At 35.9% G+C, this 6,000-nt stretch overlaps 1 protein-coding gene across 1 annotated transcript in view; it reads right to left on the bottom strand.

Annotated features, from left to right (window-relative positions):
- The window catches only part of LOC144446173 (extracellular calcium-sensing receptor-like), a 32,095-nt gene extending 31,076 nt beyond the window's left edge, over nt 1-1,019 (bottom strand). The window contains exon 1 of the mRNA XM_078135922.1: nt 174-1,019. The gene's annotated coding sequence lies outside the window, so the exon portion shown is untranslated. The remainder of the gene's footprint in view (nt 1-173) is intronic.
- Between the last annotated feature and the right edge of the window lie 4,981 nt (nt 1,020-6,000).

Here is a 6,000-nt window from a genome sequence, read left to right on the forward strand (position 1 = left end):
TCTGTGAATAAATCAATACTGTGTTGATAGCTGCTTTACATGTAAGAACTTAGCAAAGACTGCACACAAGGTATCAATCAGGTTGAAACCTACAGCCTTTCCAGACAACATTGATTTAACGAGTCAGAGAATACATGTACCCCCACAAACTGACGGACTTAGTTGTAACTTACCTGATTGCAGTTAATTCTGTGTATGTTGGTATTGCTCAGACTCCGGATCCTCTAATGATAAACTCGGTTCAGCTACGCTTTTGAAATTAAGCCAGGCTTCACAGAAATTAAAACGAAAACAGGAAATAGACTGATATGTTCACAGAACTTCTAAAATGTTCAAACTCGCGGATGAACACGATCGATACTCTCTATCACACGTTTTAGTTTTGGGCAATTTAGATTTTAGCGAAAATAATCGATCCAACTGACCCTTACCAGTAAAACACTTGGTCTGATGAAGTGGCCTCCTCAAGGCAGGCCAGTTCCTAGCAACGCTTGCGAGTCAAGGATACTTCGACTGTTGCATGGGGGAAAGTACGTATTGTTTTGAAAGCACCGACGTGGAACGAAACCATTTTATACCTGACCGAGTGTATGGCATGAACTCTGTCAACTGTTATATCGGCGATTAACGACCAGGCAGCCCACGGAAAGCATGTCATGTAATCCAGCTGAACAGATGCAAACGTGGAACTCAGATATTGATTTCAAGCCCTCGGACAGTTGTCTGGGAATACATGTACGTGTTCCATACTCCTATGCGGGCTCCTAATGCAGAGTTAATTCCTAAGGTTAATATTGTCGATCTTGAAGGTTAATCCATGGATCACAAGGTGCTGTGATCACAAGGTGCTATTACAAGTATTGTCAATCTATATGGTTAATCCTAGGTACATATGATATTACCAGGTAGCTTTCAGGCTTGGTATATTAGCGTAGATCAAGTTCTGACATATCGTGCCTTCAGCAAATCAACGAGTATACCACTGGTCGGGCCAATCGAGTAACGAGTATTGTAGTTCATGAAGGTATGCTCTGACATCAAATCTGATGAATGGAAATAAAGTTAGGGTGACTCTGTATTCACAGAGTGACGTAGTTTAGTTTATGGTGGGTGGTTGTATTGTGTATCGGAGGACTCACATAATTGGCATGCCCCTTTCATACTCACAATGTGTATGTATTCCGACAATACAACTGTGCCACGCCTGAACACTGAGCTGTGACATCACGTACCTATACGACATTCTCACACAGGACCAGACATACGACCCAGTTATAATCACTAAATGTCAAATCACTGCATAGGCGGACTAATTACCTACCCATTGGCAACTTTCTTGACTTTGCAATCGCAGGTTACATTTCACTTGTTCTTTTCACTTTCCGAAGTATATAAAGGTGTGCAATTCTACGACTTATCCAACACGGGTTCAAACTATTAAACAATGCATGTAAAGTTTATAACAGTATTAAAGCTTACATACTCCATCCAGCAAAACATTCCCCATGATAAGAAAATTTCACAGGGTTTTAGCATGTAGGAGACACATTTTTATCAGAGTGAATCCACCCTAAGGACGAATAGTCACCTATCACATCCATATTTGAATAATTTACATAGTCAACATTTTCCCATGGGTATAACTGTACGAGATGTAAAGTCGGTCACTCACATGTCAAATCCATATTGCATATTGACAACGTTTCTTCCCTTACATCATTTCGACGCCATATTTATATTCTGTACATACATGTGTATAACTTTACGGCAATATTATACGTTCACTTCACTTTTCAGCAACTTGTAAGTGTTTGGGGTACCGTTCTTTTACTATGACGAATCCAGTTCCTATAGCTAAATAGACTAAGTCAACGAAGTGATGGCAGTAAGCTACGATCACTAGCTTTGCTTGGCTTTCACTGCCAACATTTGATCAACGCCAACCTTTTTTTTTTTGGGGGGGGGGGGGGGGTTCAACCTTTGAAGGGGAGGGGGAATCGCCAAAATTTACATACATGCTGAAAGAACAACTGAACACAATTACAAAGGAGTAATAAAAATAAACGTTGTCAAAGATTAATAAAATAACTTAATCCCAAACAATGTTAGATGTTAAAAAACATAGTTTTGGTTTTGGTATAATTTGGGAAATGCAAAATGTTGGTGACGAGGACGATTTTCTTTTACTATTTAAGCAAAGGTCTCTAAATATCGGCTGTCAGGAATGGTCATCAAATCTTTCTGCATCTCCAAAACTAGATACCTACCGTCTTTTCAAAAATAACTTAATTTTAGAGAAATATTTATCTGTAATTGAGATTGGTATTTTTCGACGAGCTTTGTGCGTGTTCAGAGTGTCAAGTCATAATTTTGAAAGTAGAAAATTGACGTTTTGAAAAAATCAGTATAACAAGAAGAATATGTGAACTGTGTAATTTACAGCAACTGGAAAATGAATTCCATTTTTGTCTTGTATGCCCAGCTTATTACGAGTTAAGAAAGAAATTCCTATCATCCTTTTACTACGAAATCCCCTACAATAACAAAATTCAAATCACTTCTGTGTTCACAAAACCTCCATACTTTGATGAATTTGTCCAAATTCCTATTTTATAAAATGAGAAATAATGTAATACTAGAATGTGTGTAACTTTGTTACTTTTATTTTGTAATTTTGAGGTGCACTCAACATAGCCTGCAGATCAGTCTTTTTCTATATGTTGTCTATTCACTTTAACGATTTGTATTATGGGCCGGTGGCCTAAATTACGGAATAAAATCATAATTATCATATCAATAATATAAAGTGATGAAATTACATGTAATATTCGTTTAACGTTTACAATGGGTAGGAATATGTTTGTATTATCAATTATTAATAATCTAAAGTGATGAAATTAATATTAGTTTAACATTTATATTAATCACTTTTACATAATTAATTCATCAAATGGTGAATGCTCCCAAACATGTATTTTGTTGTACATTGTTGTAATGTACATATACTGTTGCATTAAATTGCTAAGCTAACACTCTCTCTCAAATGTCAATAATAGAAGGTCGTATACGGGACAAAGACTATTAACCATGGTGTACAGTTATTGTAAGAATTATACATGTAAAACGTGTGCATGCATGCGAAATAAAATTAATGAATAAATAGATAAACAAATAGCTAAATAAATAAATAAGTAAATAAATAAATAAATAAATAAAAAAATACATAAAATAAAAATAAAGTACATACATGCATGCATGCATACATACATACATACATACATACATACATACATACATACATACATACATACATACATACATACATACACATACATACATACATTCATTCATACATACATACATACATACATACATACATACATACATACATACATGCATGCATACATATATACATACATACATACATGCATGCATGCATGCATGCATACATACATACATACATACATACATACATACATACATACATACATACATACATACATACATAATGTAGGGCAAGTCATGGCATTTGAAGATAAATATCTAAAATCTCAGCTAAGATCTTATATAGCAATGTCGGGTCGTGCAACGCAAATCTGATCACGCTCGGTTTCATCCAGGAAATCATCTCTAATTACAGTGTACATCCGAAGATGTTGATATTACAAGTACATCTTCATTTCCTAATGGAGTTGTGTGAACTGCTTATTTTCCAAGGTCAGTGTGACCGACGTTTAAGTTGTAGTGGTGTTCAAAGCAGAGACGTTTCATGATCACGAGAAATATATTAGATGACGTCTCGATTTTGGAATTTTTTTTGTACAGTTGTGTGATTCCCATCGAACCGTCGCAAATTGTAATATTCGTCGTCTTCGATTTTTATTAACACCGGGTACTAATGTATCCGTATCTTTGCGGTTTTTCAATTATATGTATTGCTGAATCGATAGGTAGAATTTGTGCAATAGATTTTCGAAATCGGTTCTTTGGTTCCATGGTTCTTTCTTGGCTATACATTGTCGGCCATGTATCAATATAATCTACATAAGGATAAGGCAGAAGAGAACGTTGACCGAAAACGTCTGCGAGGACTATGTTGAATCAGAGTAACTTAGTTATTCGTAATGCCCCCCCCTCGCGATTTTGAGATATTAGATACCAGATTAGATACATATATAAATTAAATCAAATATACTATCTATAGATATACCCCCTCCCCTCTCCCCTAGTTTGGAGATTTCGGAGAATCTAGTTAAGAACTTTGGTGGATATAAAATGTACGCTTACGTTCAGTATCATCTTGTAATTTTCCCAGGTGACTTTATATGTATTGTTAGTCTGTATGTGAGTTATTATTGTTAAGTAGTTTTCTGAAATGTTAAGTAAAAACACCAATTTTCACCATTGTACCATAATTTAGATACTTTCGTCACAGCGAGTGTAGGGTATATATACATCCGGATGCTATAATACATTGCAAGTGAAATTTGCATGCCCCCATTTGATATACATGTTTTACTACTTACGGCAACATATCATATATGCATGCACTAACTCATCGAGTTACATAAACATACAGCATTCTCGCAAACCAGAGCTGTTATTTCTTCTGCGATAATGCGAAATAACGTGTTGGACGGTGTCATGAAAGAGGCTGTGGTTTATGACGATGACTCACAGTGACAATTGTTGAACAGTTCATCTCACCTTAACTCTCTTACGAATACGGGGGGGGGGGGGGTGAAAAGGGAAGGATAATAAATCAATATAAAACAAAGTGAACGACCCAACATTTGAGAAATAATCATAGGTTCGGATTGCCTTAGAAAATATGGTTGGAAATAATCAATAATACAGAATGTTGTCTAGCTACATAGACTTACAGATAACATTGGGTAAACCACCAGTTGCAGTCTGTTTTAGCGTTCTTATTGTAATAATAATTGTCTAATGTAATTATGTCATAACCGTTTCTGACCAGCAAAATGATTCTATTGTATGGTGTATTGTAGGTTGCGAAATTATAGAACAACTACAGTTATTCCCACTGAATTGTTTCCATGGAAACGGGGTTATATTCACAGTGTTAATTTGTTACACTGCTGTCGCTGTCCTACACCCTTAATTGACTGGTTTAAATCAAGACGGTTTATTTTCCACAGTGACCTAAATTTGCATACAGCGAGCTCTAGTCGTTTTCTATTGGCCCAAGGGCACTAGTACTATTAGTATCTAAGGAGCCCTATGCCACGATGCCTATGCTACGCAATTTGCTTTCAAACGATCTGTCTTTAGTCTGTAATCTACTAAAAGCAGCCCAGGGTTGCTTTATAAAACAGCAAGATTTTGTGTTCACATAAAGAAAGAAATACTTGGGTTTTTGAAAGTAGTGTTTTCACGCGTTTGTGAAGTCGTTTCATCGAGAATGTGACGTACATCTATGTTCGATTATCATGAATTCTATATAGGATCTTGACGGATTGATGACTAATAATTACTTGTGTAGAGTGGCCCAAGCTGAGTGTAGGAGCTTTTTTTTTTCTCATCGAGAGAAAATACTTACATAAAACCTGGGCTAACTATTTTAGTATAATGTCAATGTCGAGACATGCCTTCTTTGACATTGCAATTTTTCTGGCATTGTTAGAACAGTTGATTGCTAAGTTCAAGTTGGAATTTCCTCGACATTTTAAATACGTATAATAAATTATGTAATCTCATCGTTTATATGATAATATCTTAATGCCTGGGTTGAGTTCAGTCAATTGCAAATGGTGAGTAATTATGCTTCAGTAAGTAGCAAAAATTACGTCCCCAACCCCCACCAAAACAACAACAACAACAACAACAACAACAACAACAACAACAACAACAACAACAGCAGCAGCAGCTTGTATCCCTTTAATTGCCAGAGACTGTGATCTGTTATATAAATTCTTGACCATATTCAGATACTATACAAGACGTCATACCTCGTGCTGTTTTGTAAGATGTCATACC

Source organism: Glandiceps talaboti, chromosome 15 (genome assembly GCF_964340395.1).
Source record: "Glandiceps talaboti chromosome 15, keGlaTala1.1, whole genome shotgun sequence".
Taxonomy (NCBI): Eukaryota; Metazoa; Hemichordata; class Enteropneusta; family Spengelidae; genus Glandiceps; species Glandiceps talaboti.